The 19961-nt window shown below is 35.2% G+C and overlaps 1 long non-coding RNA gene across 1 annotated transcript; it reads right to left on the reverse strand.

Moving 5' to 3' along the window:
- Nucleotides 1-277: 277 nt before the first annotated feature.
- On the reverse strand, nt 278-13243 carry LOC113495313. The gene is made up of 2 exons (XR_003400706.1): nt 12578-13243; nt 278-1100 (listed from the first exon to the last, which is right to left on the reverse strand). It is a non-coding gene; the product is annotated as an uncharacterized LOC113495313 (long non-coding RNA).
- Between the last annotated feature and the right edge of the window lie 6718 nt (nt 13244-19961).

The following is a 19961-nucleotide window of genomic DNA, read 5'->3' on the forward strand; positions in this document are numbered from 1 at the left end:
ATATGTATGTATGTTTTATTCGAGGTTTTTTTATTGAAGTCAATATGTTTATGTTTATAGCTGTGTCTTTAGTACTAAATAACAAGTTATAAGAATTTTATAGTAGGTCGTTCGATGTGTGCGAAAATATTGATGAAAGTAAAATAATAGTATTTTATTCTGTTCCCTGATACGGAGTTAAAGTAGTTGTTAGTATACTTACTTGCCAATTTGAAAATAACAACAGTAGTTTGAATGGATATTATATAAATAGAAAAAGTGGAAAAAAAACAAAAACTCAATTTCAAAATAATATAAACATCTTTATTACCCCCTATATTATGCCTTTACTTGCTTAAAAATACATAATTTTCAAAATTTGTAGGGTGGGATCCTTTCTGGGCCTTTTTACCATAAGAAGGACGAAAGAGGTTATTCTTTAATTTTTATTAATTCAGTCTTAATTGGCAACACTGAATTTAAAAAATAGCCGCTTAAATTTAATACAGTCTTATCTAATTTATCTACATAATAATAGAATATGCTAATTTAAGACGAAAATTAAACATAGAATCTATGAGCCAACAAGAAGCATTGGAAAAGCGTTGCAACTCTATTTACACTTTATCAAGCGGAAGGTATAACATGGTAACTCGAATTGTGTTGGAAGTTACGTATTCAAGGAGCCAAAATCATAAACTAGGGTCTTATATCTAATATTTTTTCTATATATATGTTTGCGGTCAATTTTTGAAGGTCTCTCGAAATAATGTACAGTCTGTGTGAAGAAAACCATTCAAAATACCCTTTGCCTCTTTTTGCTTGTCATTCAATTTTCTTAAACTAATAGTGATGTTACTTTTTTAATACAAAAATTAAAAAAAAACTCATATCAACAAAGTAGCATCGGCTTACAACAAAATTATAATAATTTATATAAAATACAAATGCATGAAGATATGTGCAATTATTTCTTGTGAAAATAACATCAGTCGTATAAAACATTATTTACTAATGAGTATTTATCTTAATGAAGTGATGAGATTGGATTTGGTGATGGTGGAGATGAAGATGATGATTAGTGATGATGTGAGACTGAAGGCCGATGGTCGCGATTACATCTGGAAAGAAAGAGAAAAACATTAGTTTCATGTTGTAGAAATACATCAATATTCTTTGGAAGAACAGTTTTACACAAGTGATACACGGTTGGTCAAAATGAAGATTAATGGTACTAATATCATTAAGCAGAAGATTTTAATTTAAGATGTAGTGAGGTGACAAAAAAAAACAGGCTTAGGCCCATTTATTGAGGAGGGCTTCAGAATATATACCATGTTAACATCCTGTTAATATTTTTTTTAATGTGAGCGTTAGTTAAATAAAATAAAAAAGACCGTTTTTAACTAGGCACATAACATTATAATATGCAGCCAGTACTAATGCAAATAGCATGGTTTTTATAATTTGTATTTAAAATCGATTACGATATTTTTCTAGCTCTGTCCCGCCTATCTGCAATGTTGCCATCTCTTTCTACCTGTCATAATATTTATTAAATATTAAAATATAATAAAAATAGAAGTTGTTTATGTAATATAATATGTAGTATCATAATATTATGAATGTTATACTTATTAAAGTCTACGCTGCTTATTTTAATGTCGTTTAGTTAATATTATCATTTGACACACTGTCAGCGTCTCGTTCGTCCATTTAGCCTTAAATACCTGTTGTAAGCTAATACAGACTAAACTCGTCCTGTTTAATGTTGGTCACATGACACATGTCGTCAGGTGGTCGCCACAGACAATTTATAACTTTTTTTTGTACGTACGTATTTCAGCAAACTAGTGCCAGTATTATAAAAAAAGTTGAGGTCATTAAAAAGTTTTGTTTCAGTTGTCTATGGATGTGTTCGATTTTTGTTTTGTGTGGTTGCCATACTTTTGTTAGTTTGTGATTTGGAGAGTATTAAAGTTCTTGTTTTACATATTTAAAATTTTATCCGCTCTTTTAAAAGTTTCAGTTGTTGTCACCAAACTCAAAAAACATCACTGCGGCATCCTCTTTGATTTTTATGACAATTGAACAATAACCATAAAGAATAATAGCTTTTTTGCAAAACGCCCGACCACCTAGGACAGCCGAAAACCATTGCAGTTTATTACAAGGCTGTTTTAATGTTTTTTTGGCAAAGGCATTTTTTAACAATCCGCATTGCAAAAAGTGGTCATTTGTTTCTAAATTTTTTCCATTTGTCTATTTGCACAAGTAATTGTTGGCGAATGGATTTTTGGGTCTTTGTTATTTAAATGGTTAAGGGCAGGTTGTTTTTTATCGTATCCGGACATACCATAAAAATTACACGCTTTTGCATGAACCTTAAAGATTCGGTTGGTATGTTTTATATTTATTTCACGGACGCGTAATTTTTTACGTATAAGTCACATTACAACGTGGTACAACCCTAAAAACGTGTTGACAGGTTTATTTTAAATTTAGAATGCGAGAAACAATTGAGTTCGAAGTTTCGTATTTCAAAGTTTCCGCCATTTGCGGATAAGACGTTTTCCTTTTTATCGAACGGCAAAAATGAGTGTATATTTAAAATTATAATGGTCGGCAGTTGTCAGGCTCTACATTTTAATTCACAATTGCCTCACATTCTGGAACACAAAGGATCTAGTTTTTAACGCGACGCATCCAATTACAATCTACTGATAAAGACACTAATTATAATAGAAGTGCACTGTGCGCTGCATGTCCCGCTCATGTCCTAGGGCAAAAAACTAGGCAATATTTGCCGGCATTTGTCCCAGTGTGCACCGGCCGCCAGTAGTCATCCTTGGCTGGGGCAGGCTCCGTGCACCTGTCATTGTTCAATTAAACCTGGCGACACATTGCCTTAAATAATCCCTCAAATTGTACACTCGCATACACTATGTATCCAAAGAAAAAAAATACTGTCTCTGTCCAGTATGATCATAAATTTAATAGTTTGACGCTAGTCGATAACAGATGGCGGTGAGCGGCTGGGCGCTGTTTTAGTATTCAGTTTCAGTTGTACATTATTCTTTTCTTAGTTGTGTTTTTTTATAATTAAAATATTACTCATCTCATCTCATTAAAACTAAGCATTGAATCGATTAAAGTTCTCGAGTTACGATCGTCATCTTGTGACCGCTCGGATCGTCAACTAGAACACTTAGTACCAGGCGAGCAGAAGTGATAGGAGTTGTGCGTTTCGAACGTTCAAGCATCGTGCCTTCTCAGCAGTTCTGAATACCGAGTGCTAGTGTTAGTCACATGAAAGGACTTGCAGGTTCTCGCGACCTGCCTAAATGGGAGACTGGGATTTAAACCTGGGTTCATTTTTTTATTAATAAATACCATTCATGGTTTTGTTAGAAATATACCGAGAATACTTAAAAGCTTGTGTGGTAACATGATTATTAATACATTCGGATTAAATTTTCTTAATCCTTATCTAAAAAAAGAACACGGAAGCTAAAATAATGCCTTCCTTTATTGTAAGATCAAGAAAAGCGAGTTATCTTCAGCTTATTACGGGGAGACGAGGTACCAGGCTCGCAGAGATTGCGGGAGGCCAACTTGTGACGTACGAAGTTTCAATGTTGTAGCTATATACACAGACGTACGTGGGCTCGCTTGGAGGTGTGCGTGAGCGCGTGTAGGCGCGTCACAATCACAGCGACTGACGACATTTTGACGTAGGAAGCACTTTTCGATATTTTTTCTAGCAATTTAAGCTTTAGATTTAATTTAATCTGTTCTAGGTATTAACTAGTGGGTGCTAGAATTTTAAGTTTTTAATTGGGGCATTTAATTTTAGTAAGAGCCTAGTTTTAAGAATGTATAAATATAAAATCCGGCGGTAAGTATGCGTCGAGGCGAGGCGTAAAGCGACTTTTTTCTAATTCGTAAGGTTGACGCTCTCGTGTTCACACGGGGGCAAGCCTTCACACGTTCATGTTCGTTGCCTCTACGAACTGCCTATGCGGAAACACAACTTTGCTATTAACACGCGTTCCTTTACTATGAGATACTGCCACTTATGCACGTACATACATACATATTATACGTGTTGTACGAGGAAAGCGTTTTCACTACACAACACACAGGCATTCGACCAAATACACGTAGAATGAGAGCATGCGCTGTGTACGCATGTACATTTTGCACTTGTGTACGATTTTCCACATGTGAAAGTTGCGTTCATGTTGTGTTTCAGATTCGTTCGTGAGCAGTTTCTATGTTTCGGGTACTAGGCGAGCAGTAGCGTGGAGGAGTTTACGAAGTCACACACGTTCTAGTTTTGTTAGTGTGCGTTATCTAAATGTTGCTCTTATCTAATAGACACGACAAACACATCGGTAGATGTTTTGATTACGATTTGAATTTTAAAAATGTTCGATATTTGTTTCGCAATGGTTTTTGGTGCTAGCTCGTTGCGAACGTGATAAGGTGGATGCACCGCGGCCCGCGAGAGTTGAGTGAACGCCTGTGCTCTCATAATATCCTAGTATATCTGCGTCCATTGCAGCCGTGTCAATGACTTTGATCGATGACGAATCTATCAGTAGCCAATGTGCCTGCCAGAAAACATAGAGGAAAAGGTATCATCAGTCTATGACCAAAATTAACACCCACACCATTTTAATAATGGCCCCATATTATTGGAATATGTGACATTGTAATCTCCACCCATTTAAATTAAATAGCGAAAGAGTTTTTATGTCAAGTTCCCTCTAATTTGCAAAATAACACGGTTTTTTGCAAGTTACATTTTTTCAACCAACTCTTTGCAGATTGTAGCAATTCGGGTAACTTATGTATTGTTTTGTGATGTTTGATTTTCCTGTAGATTGCGCACAAATGCAATCTCTACGTATTTGTTAGGTAACTTATCAGGGTTGCCACTTAGCAAGTAACGTTATAATAACCTTTATCCGGCTTTGTAATCGCCTACTTTAAATAAATAAGTGAAGTAAAATGGGGATATGAACGCAAAATGAGAACGACACTGTTTTTAATTTATTGGCCTGTCAATAAATCTTAATTTGGTTGAATTGCTCAATTGGTTCGCGGTATCTGTCGTAAGTTAACTTAATTGCTTATTGTCAGGCAATTTTTTACATTTTCGATGTTTTGTTTTTGCATAAAAATGTTTTAAGAGTAGTATGTACCGGGAGATTAAAGTGTAGCTACTTAAAAACAAAGTATATGTGAAACATACCTTAAATAGTTGCTTTAAAAATGCGTACGAACGAGGTTAACATAAAACGTAAATGGAATTAAAAAAGGAACAGCAAATCCAAAAATAGAACCAATGACATCCAGATATATGTGTTGCTATTCACTAAAACGTGTTGCTATATAAATAAATGGGTTGTCAAATAAATCAATGGTAAAAAAGAATAAAACTCCGATTCAAATGGAACACTTGAAAAAGGAACGTTCACGCGGATATTACGGCAAGCGATATGTTACGTAAACTGTGATGCAACTAAACTTGTATTGTAACAAGTAAGGTTGCAGATAGATATTTAATTTTAGGTGTCTGTGGCCAATATTTGACCCACTGACTGCATTTACTGACCAACACATTCTGTAAGTTCGACACGAGACTGCTAAATGTCAAATTATAAATTAAAATACGTAAATACTAAATGACATTTATATATTATCATCTCTATTTGTTTATGGTCGGTTGACTCTACAAAAAACCACATATTTCCATCTCTAAAACATTCTCAATCTAAACTGTCAAAATGTAGAATTTGGAATCGCAAAATAAGTTTAAATCAAATTTCTCCTTGACGCGGAAACACGTTATTACTAAAAACTTGATTAAACTAGCAACGAACATAGAAAAATAGCGTCTTGGAAATTAAAATAGTAATGACAGGTTACTTACATATCGCGTGCAACTATGAAAAGAAAAGTTTCCAAGGAAGATAAGCGGATAAAACAATGCAGTTTTTTAATTTCTAGATAAGCACAGAGTATAATGCCAATGAATTAATAAATCAGACTAGCTCGCGGTTTTTACATTTTTAAAACTATTACGTATATGTTTGCTGATTAGATTAATGACTTTAATGACGTCAACTTTTCGAATATCTAGATTCAAAATGGTGAATATTGGAGAAACGTTTCGAAAAAATTACGCAAATGTCAAACACACTTCTGTCAATCCTTTTAATTTTATATTGTGATGGTATAAGTGAAAGGAATCGTGCCATTTCAAAGCTAATAAGTTAAGGAAACAGACAAATCTGTCATAACACAATTACTCAAGGCTGCATTCTTTTGTTTAACGACTGACGTGGCATAAGACATTGTCGACTGCAAAAAGTAATCTCTAGACTCCAAAATGAATTGAACTGGCTTTAAATGGCGGATCTGTTCATTTTATTCAATAAATGTTAGTCGCTAATATGATTAAATGGTTAATGAACTCACAAGGATGAAACGATGACAGGAATGGTTGAAATATTGTTTCGACAATAATCATAGACAACTGTCAAAGGAAACATTCATTCGAATATTAAGATTCAAACTCAAAAATGGAATTCGAAATAGGAGTTCCACGATTCATTGATAAGTAATTAAGCAAGTCGGGTATCTATTCGACAATATTGTATTATCTTTTTTTCTAATGTTTGGTCAAAGATATTTGTGTTCAAACAAATCGGAACTGGTTCTTTTCAAGTTTATTGACTCCACCAAAATTCTACTTACATTCCTTGTCTCATATTTTTGATAGAAAATTAAAAGTCATGTGTTTTTTTCTTTGCTCGTTAACGAATATGTTCATTAAATGATTCTAGATTTATTATCTATGATGTAGTTAATGCATGCCACGTTTGGATTAAGACTTTGGTATTTGCGTTTAACTTAGTTTATTAACTTTGAATTAAATAGTATCCAGACAGGCAAATTGTGGACGAGTGACAGTGTGTAATCTCGTAAAGATTAGTTCTATTTGCAGGCCGCTACCTGTAATGGATGAGCTAATATAAACTAATTATAGGAAAATAAATTGAGAAATAAGGTTTTAATCGAAGCTAATGATAAGATACTTTGTATAACTGTCACTTTCTGATAAATGTCAAACTGAATATGCGAGACAGAGAGATACAAGGTCGATGCGCATTAAGTTTGACTTATATTTGCTCGAACGACAAGTGTATAGTACATTCCATCTGCTGTTAAGTATACCCCAAATGCTAACAAGCAATATTCAAAAGCCGACAGCAAAAACTATAGTCAGAATATTCAAATGAGAATTTCGATTTATCTTTCGTGAGCAATAATACCTAGGAGAGCGTTATTAATGCGCGTCCGTAATTTGGCATGTCCCTAAATAATGATTTTATAGTTGCATAAACAAGGCGACACCTGCCCACCGTGGCACTGCCCACCGTGGCACTGCCCACTTAATTATTTAAACATAAAACCTTTAATTAGACCTTCCAGCTGCCATACGACCTTGTATTGCACCTTTGTAATGCGACAAGCAGTATTTTGCATCGCAAAAAGTATACATTTTTAACTTCAATTCATGCGCTGTTTTTACTTGTAGCAGAAAAAAATGGAACGAACGTTCTTTGTTGATATTTTAAGAATCGATAACATTATTGGTCTAATTTGCATGTAGAACAGAATAATGAGTGGAGGTTTGTAGATGGATGCATCTGCCGGCTACCGTGCGGCCTGCTCCGCGTAATGGTCACCTGGATGTCAAGCCTCACGTGTCGTGACCGAAAACCGCCACGCTGTGCAATTAGGTCCCCATAAAGAATAAGAATGAAACAGTTTGCATGGCTCGAGAAACGAACAGGTAGCTCGACTGAGTGAGTTTGTATTCTTTCGTGTTAAACATTAAAGGAAACGTAATAGCTGATTATGTTAAACACACACATTATCTGGTCTTGAACCACAAATATGTCGGCAGGCGGCTGACGCGCGAACTCGACGAATAAATAACTCGCTATCGGTTATTTCAAACCGCGAATTAACCTCGACGCCCGATTCTTTATTTAAAAGTTCAAAAGGATCCGGTAATTTTATCTTAAACCTACAATTTTTAAATTAAAATGTTGTTCGATCTTTTTTCAAATAATGCATATTATTTCTTCACTTCGCTGCAAATTCCTGAGTAGCTGTCGCAACATTGATTGTTAAGTATGTGTGTCGTACCTGATTTCATGTTTTTACATAATGTTGTGAAGTCTACAGCAAATATCTGAAGCAAACACTTAAAAATATACTTATTTTACTCAACTCGAGTCAAGAATTGATTGGTTTGGGTCAAACGACTTTGTGTTATAAGTTGTTGTAACTATTTCTCTGTTCAATGACAATAATTTATGCACACGTAATGTCGGTAAAGGACGCGCAATAAATTGTCTATGGTTCGCAAGATATAAAATGATTAGAGTAATTATTATCGTACATCAGAAACACGAAGGTATATTTTTTATTTACTCTACAGATGTATGTATCTATTCAAAAAGCATCGTTTTAGGAAACTTGTATCCGAGTTTGTCCGACCATATAACGAGTTTTATTACTCCTACTTGCCCTAAAAAGAGAAATAAAATACTTATTCTGACACAAGTTTTATCACAATCAAATTACGCCACATTAAGTTACGACGCGACCAGCCACGACTATATTAAGTTACCAAAATAGATGGTTTGAGTTTAAATGGTCTAACAAAGGAAGAAACTAACGTGCGGAGAATATTATGAGCAAAAAATATGGCGGGCTAGGGTGGTAGTGACCTATGATGACGCAATGCCGAAAACAGGCCACAGTGCAGGCGACGAGCCCGCGCGGGGTCAAGGAAGTTCATCGCAGAATATTGCTCAATCTGATACAGACATGTGCGATCCTAAATATCACGTACTCGTGATTCACCGTGTCATCGCTACGGCCGAAAAAAAAACAAGCTCCAAATTCAAAAGTTTCCAAGTTCGTTTACGTAACTCTTCCGTGTTGCATTTGTCAAAAATCGAATATCGAACATCGAGACCGGTGTTGCAATTGTACAAAAATACATGGTACATAATCTAGGTGTAGTAAATTGGTTTTGGCGTGGTCGTGGTAAGTAACGACATTTTTTGATGTCGCCGAGGAGCGAGGTGGATCGTGTCCGCGTCTATTTTGAACTCCCGATCGGACGTTCGCCCGGTTGTTGAACTGGAATAATTCGGCAAACACAGGCACATTACGCGCTTGTTAACCCATTTAGTCCTGAAACTATTTTTTTCTAAAATGTTTGTTTTTTTCTTAGTATATAGGTTGATAGGGGTCTAAATATTAGGAAAACCTAAAAAATTAAAATCCTGAAATAAAAGGGGTCTGGGAAATAGCCGTACCACATATGGTACAGTAGGATTTGGAGTAAGAAAAATACCGTAAAAATGAGAAAAAAGTTGTTTATTGTTCATAGTTATTTAAAAATGTAATCAGAATAAAAAAAACCGCAGCAAATGAAAACTTATTAAAATACAAGAAAAACATACACTAAATTAGCATTTTGTGTGGTAAGCAAGAAAGCATTCAACATGCAATCCAACATTACATTTGATGCATCTTGCTGGGCTTTGTCGGTGGCAATGTCCACATCTCGTTCTTTTATTATCGGGCTGTTTTATTATATAATGACCCTTGTCATCAAATCGGGAATCCATAGTTAGAGATGATTGTCGGCTAGGTCCAGGCTTGCTTCGAGACTTATTCGATTCAATTATGGATATAGCTATGCGACGTCTAAAATACAATAAATCTTGTTTGCCACCATTGTATCTATAAAGTAGCCAGGCATTTTGCACTGACATGTCAAGACAATGCAAAATAAGGGGCATGTACCACTTTTTTCCCCGGATGCTAGTTCTGACTGACGAAATATTTTGATCAGATAAGTCGACACCACCCATATTTTGGTTATACTTCTGAATCAAGTGAGGCTGAGATACACTAATTTTCTTTTTTAGTTGTTGTGAGTATCTCTCTGCCTTATGACACGGTAATATCCCCGTTGAATTTGAGCAAACTGTAACAATGCTGTTGTCATGCCATTTACAGATTATAATGGAGTCACTAACACGATAATCATACTCTCCTCTTTCCTTCTTCTTCATTTCTTTATTAGCTATCAAAGGACATTTTCCTGTTCGATTTTCTCTTATAGTGCCCGTTACACCCATATTCCTTTTTGTTAACTCTTCAACCAACGGTAACCCGGTAAAAAAATTATCAATATATAAGTGATATCTGGATCCAAGCTCAAGTTTCATTAGTTTATCTGAATATGTCAAAACTACACTAGCCCCAAGGCCTAATTCAGCATATCTGGCGTTCAAAATTGTAGTGGCCCCTTGGTAAGGCTCAAACCAAGCTATATAGCCCCCCGCAGTAGCTCCTACCCACAGTTTGAACCCATACCGTATGGGTTTGCCACGAATAAATTGTTTACATCCATGTCGACCAAAATAAGGCACCATAGCTTCGTCAACACTGTGGTTTTCTTTGTGGGGACAGTGGTCTAGAAACTTGGCAGATAATTTGCTCATAAGTGGCCGAACTTTTGCAAATTTATCAGAAGAATCTAACTGATGGTTGTCCATACAATGTAGATTTGAAAATATGTAGGAAAAGCGGTCTCTCGATAAAGCACTAGCAATGAGCTCATTCTTCACGTCAGGCGAGTTCTCCCAATACATTCGTCTTCTATTTACCGAGGAATAGCCACTTACTAACAGAACACCAATCATACACTTCATCTCTTCTATTTTTATATCAGCAGCAAGGTTTTTTCTTCCTATGTACCTGTTCGTCTCAGTGGTCAATAAATCAAAAACATCCTCCGAAAAAAACAAAGAAAACCATTCTAGTGGTGATTTTTCCTGAGGGACGTGGTAATCAGGTCGCCATAATGATAGTGAGCCTTCGTAATCCCGTTTCCTCCAGTTATATTTTTTTAAAACTTTATGAAGGGGCTCATCATTCGTGTCCGGATCCCCAATGTTGTCCAAACTAACTGTAGCGGGTTGACGTAGCTCTGCGTCCGCTCTGAGCAAGCTGGGAGGTAGATTATTGACATTGACCTGATCTTCGTCTCCAGAGTCCTCGTCTGTCAGTTCTGCATTCGCATTATCAGGCGGAAGTATGAATACATCATTTTCACCTTCGGTTGTCTCAACATCCCCCTCTTCCAATAAAGATAAGATGTCATTCAGGGATAATGGTCTGAAAAGCAAAAAAAGTTAATTGAAATGGCATATAGTCCTACCGTACCAAATAGGGTACACCATTATTCATGTCTAAATAACTAAAAAATAAATAAATAATTAGGATATTCAAATGTCACAATGAAACAAGAAGTATTTTAGTTTTATAAAAAGATGGAAATTATTTGTATAAATTATATAATTGTAGTATATTTACCTGTTGGAAGCCATGTCTCCGCAGAAAAAATAAATTTACGAAACTTGTTCAATAAATCTGCACTATTATCAGCATTCAATTGCACTGGCGTATTTTTTCCGATGAGCACTATTCTTCTTTTCGACATAAATACCAAATAATATTAAAAATATTATGCGAGTACCTGCAAAAAAAAAATATAACAAGTGTACCGTATATGGTACGGTAGGTCTAAATGGGTTAATCTCGAGATATTATGATACGTGTTGGGCCGTGTGCCGATTATAAAATACCTTTCCGCGTACTCGTCTACACGCGGTGTAAGTATTACTTGTTCATACAGATAACTAAAGTATTAGTATATAAGTCAGAGTCAGGTTATGTATTAAAGGAAGTCGATTCTGAAACTATATTGCCGGTAGATTCGTATCAGATAATTGAATAACTGCGTACCAACAAACGTTTATACCTTGTTTTTAAAAGTAGTTTTTTTTTGTTTTCGCGAATTAAGGGACACAATAATGATAATTAATTATAGTAACGATTACATTCGCAATACAAATGAGCGGTGTGTTGTGTTTACGCGAAGTGGACGCAAACATGCAGAGATGGCTCGCGGCTGTGTGGGTGCGACACTTCGCTGTGTGGGTGTGTAGTCTCTGTGTGTGTACGTGGAAGCGCGCGATGAAATAAAATATGTCCGGTCAATGAACTCGCGGTCGGTGCCATAAAAATCGCGATACTGGCCGAAATTCGGACAGAAAACAGAATATTCAACCTTATAATTGAGTTTAAAATATTGTTTGTGACAACGTTTAGGTGTAGCGCGTGATCTAAATTCAAAGTTATTTGAATTTGGGTTCCAAAATTAGTAATATGGCGACCGGGGAAGAGGAAGGATTACAGCTGTGCAACGAACTTTAATATGCAGCGTGCAGCTCTCGTGTCCGCCGCCGCGACAGCTGTCCGCTCGCTCTTGTCTTACTGCACCCATCACTGAATCCTAATTTTGACCAACCCTTAAAAATGGAGGTGCCTGTCAAGCACAATAGGGCCCTGCCTTTTAAACTTAAACTTGACAGACATCTCAATGAACACACAAAAGTTTATATAAAAAGTATTTAAGCATACTTACTTAGATTGAAATGTAGTGTTGTCCAAAGTGAACCAGCTTGTTGCAAAATGTTTTTCTCTCCATAAGGTGGATGTTGTTTCTATGGGTGTACATTTCCGGATTGCACGCGGCGCGCGAGTCAGCTGATTTCCATCCAATGACCTTGCGTACACGTCCTCCCTTCATTTTATTCATAGTATTTACAGGCGATGAGTTGTTTATCGTTCAGTGGCCAGGCCGGGGCGGAACCCTGCGCTTGCGACACGACGAGGTCTCCCGCGGACTGGTGCCAGTGTATATTCTGCGTCTTCCGCAACACATCTTGTCTCATCGGAGATGGGGTTTAGTATATTTCCGTGGGGTCTAAACCGATCATTTTCGCGTTTAGTATTGCCCGGTAGGATCGAGTACTTTTGTATCCATTTTTATAAGATTCTAATAGGATTTGGACGAGTATGGGGTAGAAGTTAGTACTGACCGGTGGGGTCCAGAGTGGAGTCCATGTTTCAGTTTTTTTAATAAAGTCCAGTTGGGTCCAGTGTTAGTATATCCATGTTAGCACAGTCAACACAACAGTTCGTTTAGTGCACGGTCGCGAGTTGTCGGGGCACTGTAGTGAACGCGCGTGCGTCGTGCCGGCCAATGAGACGAGCGCAGCGCCGGCGCGCTTATATGATAGAAGCGCGGTACGCCACTGACATCTGGTGGCGAGCGGACGAAACGTGGAAATATAGTTTTCCGGCGAAGCGGCGTTCTCATCAACGATATGAGAAAAATGTTTGCACAAATAAAATTGATCTTGTTTTAAAACATTGTCTGACGTAGTAAAGGTTGATGTACTAAATGAAATTCGACTATAATGTTATTGAACTGTGGATGTCGAGTCATTCTAATTTGCCCATTGAGTAGACATCGTACTTTGCCCTTGTGTAGAGTAAGACGTAGGTATACCTTAATTTAAAAATACATTGCAATTGACTAAATGTAGGATATCGAATTTTCAAAATTAGCTAAAACGTACTGTGCCTATATATTAAAACTGTTATTGTGTGTCTTTTAAAAATGGGCTTAGAGAGATTTTAGGAAATCTGGTGTACGTATTCAAAATTGATTTTAAACGATTTTGAAGTACTTAGTTCTCCAAAAGGATTGGGATAGTCATGCCTGGTTTTAAGGCCATTAAAGCTGGCGAGTGCTTGAGCGAAGACCGTGAATTTGAAAAATGAATTTTTATATAAAATTTTTGCTGATTTGCGAAGGACCCTAAACCGACTGATGACTGGGTCAGACGACTGAGTGGCTTATTCGCTTAGAACACCTAATGCAGTTTATCACGTTCGTTAGAAAATGCTGGTTCATTGTGGCAGGTACTGAAAAATAAGTAGAGTTAATAATAATTGTAAACTAACCATTTTTAAACTCTATTTTTTTCACGACAGCAGATAGAATTATAATTTTAAAATATACTAATAGATTTAAAAACCTAAAATCCCACCTTTTTATCAATATTGGCCCAGGTTTTATAGTTGTAAATTACATTGTCATCGGTTTGAAGCTACAAAATTTCGGCCTACTAGATTATAGGATTGCCTCAAAATTCTACCAAGCAGAAATAAATACTAAGAACAACAAAGGAAGAAACAAAAAAGTAAGTGTATAAAACGTGGGAAAATAGTTTTCTCTGGAAGTAGAAAAACAATATGTAAAATTTCACAGCCACTTCTTGAAATACTATTATTGCAGATGTAGAAGTGTGACAGCTCACTACACAGCGTATATCGGCATTTCTCTTACACAATAGCAATCATTCTACTTTAATCGCAGTAGGACTTCTGGGTCTGTTTAAACCAAAATTGTTTTGAGGACTCGGTTGCCTTGCAGTTCAATAGATTTGACGAGGTGCAAATTCAATTTTGAACGCTGCCTCTTTCAAATTAATATTTGTGGTTTCCTAAAAATTGTAAGACATCACTGACAAATGGCGAATTAAAATATCATGAGGAATCTCAGGTTCAAAATATTTTAATCTGAAATTACCAACCTCAACTGAGAAAGTGTGGTGATCAATCCTCAAAGATTGTGTTATTTTTTATTTTGGATAGAGAAACAAAATGCTATGTCTTGGAACCTGGAAGTGACTCGGTCTTCCTGACCTTACGTATAAGTAGGCAAATTATAATTATAAATTAACTACTCCTGACCCAGAGGTCAATGTTTAAATATTTACGGCCATAATAAGTTCCGTGCTTATTGGTTTTATATACATAATATTACATTATTTAATTTAAAATCAATCATGTTCCACATTGATGTACTGTATCACCTGAACTACTGAACCAATTTTGATGAATGAATAATCAATAGATAAATGAGGAATGTATTTAACTGAGACAAAATTAAATGTATGTAGAGTTTATAAAATAGAAAAATCTCAGTTCAAAAATGAATTTCAATATTTCATCGTAATTTTAAAGTAATAGAAAATCAACGATAACCTCTATTCTTACCATGATACTATTAAACTAGATCCTGTTGAATCCATTGTACTATATTTTAATCCAAATTACAAAAAAAAACTGATTTTGATTAACAAACACCGATTTTTGCTTTAATTACGCTGTAAACAAAGTCGTACTAAAATAATAATTAATGTCAGTGAATCGAACTCATTTACATTTTATATGACCTCTAGAATTAATTTATATAAAAACAATTTTGATTCTGTTCAGCTTTTGTAGCTTTACAAGTTTAACACACCATAGGGAAAACTACATAATTGTTAAACAGAAAACGGATTTATAAAGAAAATTTTAATGTTAGTATTTGTTTTGACAAGTCACGTGACTTTGTCTCGTCAGTTCAGTACATTGGGCAATTCTTCAGAAATACAACTTCCATATAGACCTAGAAGGCTAACACAATGTTACTTTGCATTATAATAGAAAACTTCAAATTTACAAGAATGATATTCCCATTTAACAAGTGAAGTTACTTGCCAGTTCAATTAGGTAGAGTTCGCGTTAGCGCTTGGAGAAATGCAACTTATCTACAGGCTCAAAATTTCGGGTTTTGAAATTGTAAGGAGGGAGTATAATTAATGCTTTTTCTTTCTCTACAAGTATGAGGATCGCCTTAACCAGCAGAGTAAGTACATATGTGTCATAAGCATTTATTTATTTTGTCAAATTGAGTTTCATAAAAGTTCTGTAAAATTAGATTAATACAGCTCAAATATCAAAGGGCATTTGCTACATTTTTTTCAATACAATGAGACAGCTACTGATAACAATTGATTTAAGTTGTTGTTTTATACATCCACAACTAAAACCAATAAATCAAACAACAAGAAACCAAATACAGCAAAACTTAAAATGTCATCAAAATCGCTCAAAACGAAGCAAACACAATATGCTAATGTAATGGCGGACCTAATAAATAGTGTTGTGTTGTCCTTCGCTGTATTAAAATAACGACAGATCCGTTTATATAATGTGAAAACAGATGTGCGAGAAATCAGAGGCCTACTAACCTCTGTTAGATTGTTGCAGTTGTAAGGGAGAGACAGAGTGATAATACAGTACAATGTGTAGAGCGTTGTCTCTTTTCCACCATCTTTGAATCAATGGGCAAATTGAAAGCTGTTTAAGTAAAAATGTTGTAGTTCTCGAAGCTAGAATGTCTAACAGTGCATGTAAGAGATGTAGGTAAACGATATTTCGCAATAAATCTTTCTATTTACTCTGTATAAAAAAGAAACGATTATAAATACAACAAGAGTCTTTACTGTAAACACGTTATTTTCTTTCACTAATTAAAAGTATCGACTATATTATATATTTTTTTGACATTACTTAAAAATACAGCTTATGTATAGTTATAAAAAGCATAACCACTAATTGTAAAATTTGAGGAAACAGACGATCACACATCCTAGGCATGGCAGCTGATTAGTCATAGGTGACAAAAATCTAGTCTTATCCGTTAGAAAAACGTGCCGCACCCTCAGATTTCTCCGCACCGAGTGAGCGCTACCCACCCACGCATGGTTACAAATACTACGAGTAAACAAGGATAAGTAAACAATTATTTATTTATTTATTTATTTATTTATTTATTAGGGAAAACAAACAATTACACACTTAACATAGTTATCTAAATATAAATTTCATAAGTAATAGAATCAGTGCGTAACTCACAACGTTATCCACAGTTTATATATAAAAAAACACGTATGGTTAAAAATAACTAAGCTTAAAATTAATTTTTTTTTTTAAACAAATTAATTTAACTTTAAAACAGCTGAAATCAAATTATAATATCTAAAAGAGAATGACGAAACTTATTGGCTGGCCAGGAAAATATATCCAAATCTGAGGAGTAGACATTATAATTATGCGCCAGGCGGTACAAGGGTGCACGGACCCCTGCATTTGTGCGGCATGAAGTTAGAGCAAACAGTGGGCGGGTGCGCACCTCACGTCTTATAACAGTCCTGGGTACTATATAACATATCTTGTTAGTTAAGTCAGGGCAATCGTATTTGTTATTACACAAGTCATAAAGAAACATAGTTTCCAAAAATGTGCGCCTAGCTTTTAGGGTAACAAGTTTATAATATTTTAATAAATGATCGTAAGAGTCAGTTTTACGATGACAACGGTAATGTGTGGTTCTAAGAAATTTTCTTTGTACATTTTCCAGATTATCTACATATTTTTTATAATAGGGTTCCATATCATTGCACAATACTCTAACTGAGATCTAACTAAAGACTTATAAAGATAAATGTATGTTCGCGTGCTTTTAAATTCGGTCGTAGATCGCATCACAAACCCGTACATACGGAAAGCATTATTTATAATTTTATCAATATGAGTGTCAAGATGCAGCGAACTATCCAGTAGTACTCCAAGGTCCTTTACTGAATTAACTTTATGCAAATCGCTGTTATTTAAATTAAATTTGTAAGAAATAGTATTTTCTTTTTAGTAAATGTTATAAAAGAACATTTTTCAGTACTCAATTGAATCTTATTATTAACGCAGTAAGCTGTAAATCTGTTTAAATCTTCCTGTAGTAAGTAGCAGTCATTAATATTTTCAATTTTTCTATAAATTTTTAGATCATCGGCATAAAGTAAAAAATGTGAGTGTTTAAAACACCTGTCAACGTCATTTATGAATAAAATGAATAAAAGAGGACCTAATATGGAGCCTTGGGGCACACCGGAAGTAACATGAATATTATCAGATTCAAAGCCTTTTATGACAACCCTTTGCGTCCTATTCGTTACATATGAAGAGAACCAGCGAAGTAAGTCCCCACGTATGCCGTTAAAAGCAAGTTTTGATAGCAGCAACTCATGGTCCACCTTGTCAAAAGCCTTCCGGAAGTCTGTATATACAGCATCTACTTGTAGTTGATTATCCATACTATTAAATAAGAAGTCAGTGAAAACCATTAAATTTGTGGCAGTAGACCTTTTTTTTGACAAAACCGTGTTGTTGTTTTAATATAATATTATGTAGTATAGGATAGATCTCGTCATGTACAAGTCTCTCGAAAAGCTTAGGCAAGGTAGACAAAATAGAGATAGGCCGATAGTTTTCTATAACATGCTTAGACCCAGACTTATGTACTGGCGTTATGTTGGCACATTTCCAAATATCTGGGAATGTACCTTCTGTAATACATTTGTTGAAATTATTTGTAGAGGTAGACATATAGCGTCAGCGGTTTTTTTTAAATAATACGCTGGTATTCCCATCTGGCCCAGGACCTTTAGTGGTATCTAGTGATTTTAGACTTTTTAAGATTTTATCAAAAGTAAAATGTAAACTATTAATAAGAATGGAATTTTCAACATATGATTGTGGCGGTAACCAGGTATTTTGATCAAATGTGGAATGTTCGTAAACTGAATGAAAGAATTTAGAGAATAAATTGCAAATCTCAGTGGGATCGTTTGAGCTATGTCCATTGTAAGACATTGTGGAAGGTATGCCGGCTGTATTTCTACGATTCGAAATATAACTCCATAAAAATTTAACATTTTTATTAATATTTTCTTCGACAGATTGTATGTATTTACCGAAACTATCTCTACACTCCCTATCAATCGATGTCTTAAAAAGGAAAATTGTTCATAGTCTGAAATATTGCCGTACACTTTCCATTTTATCCAGGCTCTATTTTTATTTCTAAAAGTACGTATAAGAGACTTAGGGAACCATATCGGAAATTTAGAGGAACGCGATGAAACTTTAGGGGTATGGTTATTTATTGTGCGTAAAATAATTTCATAGAAAGTGTGAACAGACTCCTTGGCGCTTTTTCCACTAAATATATTAGACCAATCGGTTTCACGCAGTTCCTGATTAATCAAGTCATAATCGGCTTGTGAAAGTTAACCTTGTTATTTTATCACGTGGCAGCAATAATATAGGTTTGTAGGGAATAGTAGCACAAAGAGGAGGATGATAATTATCTTGGGGCAATAAAATAGATGAAGTACTTGAACACAACAGCGGTCATTAGAAATTATTAAATCAAGAATACGCCCCTTACAATTGGCGAAAGTGGTTAAACTGGGAAGCATTTAATAGGGAAATAAAATTTTCCAAATGTCTACTAGCTATCGAAGTTCCATTACTATATAAAAGTCCCGGAAATTTCATTATTATCACATGGAACCCAAGTGATATCAGGTAAATTATAAATCGCCAACAAGTAAACCTGCCGGAAACCATCCCCTCCAAAGTACTAAAAAGGTTCTCCAGGTAAGTGCAATAACTCTCGTCTGATAACTTAGGTGGAATGTAAGTTGCAACAAAGTAATACTTTTCGCGGCCGTCTCCGGGAAGCTGTACAAGTATGTGTTGTATATGAGGATTTCTAGAAAAATCGAGTTGCACGCATACAGCATTGAGCTTTTTTAAGACAGCAACGAGTACTCCGCCACCCTCTTTTTTGTTTGTCGCAATGCGATCTCGGTCACATCTAAACACAACATAACGATCATCAATGTATTCGCTATCAAATATATGTGATGTAAGCCAAGTCTCAGTCAGAACAATAATATCATAAGAGTTGCTTAGAATATTCATGTACAACATATTAAGTTTCGTGCGAATACCCCTGCAATTCTGATAATATACTATCAAATTATCTAACATTGTAAAAATATCGACATAAGGAAATATAATTTAACATAATCTGAAGAATGCAATATAATATTATTCTTACATAACAGGTTACAATTAGCAATATCGGCCGAACCCCGATTTAAATTATGCAAAAAGCTATGCAATATGTAAGTAAAAAGCTGTGTAATAACAAATACATTAGCCCCCACACACCGCTCAAAGTCCCGCATACTAAAATATAAATGTTTATTTTTAATAAG

This window comes from Trichoplusia ni, chromosome 6 (assembly GCF_003590095.1).
Source record: "Trichoplusia ni isolate ovarian cell line Hi5 chromosome 6, tn1, whole genome shotgun sequence".
Lineage (NCBI taxonomy): Eukaryota > Metazoa > Arthropoda > Insecta > Lepidoptera > Noctuidae > Trichoplusia > Trichoplusia ni.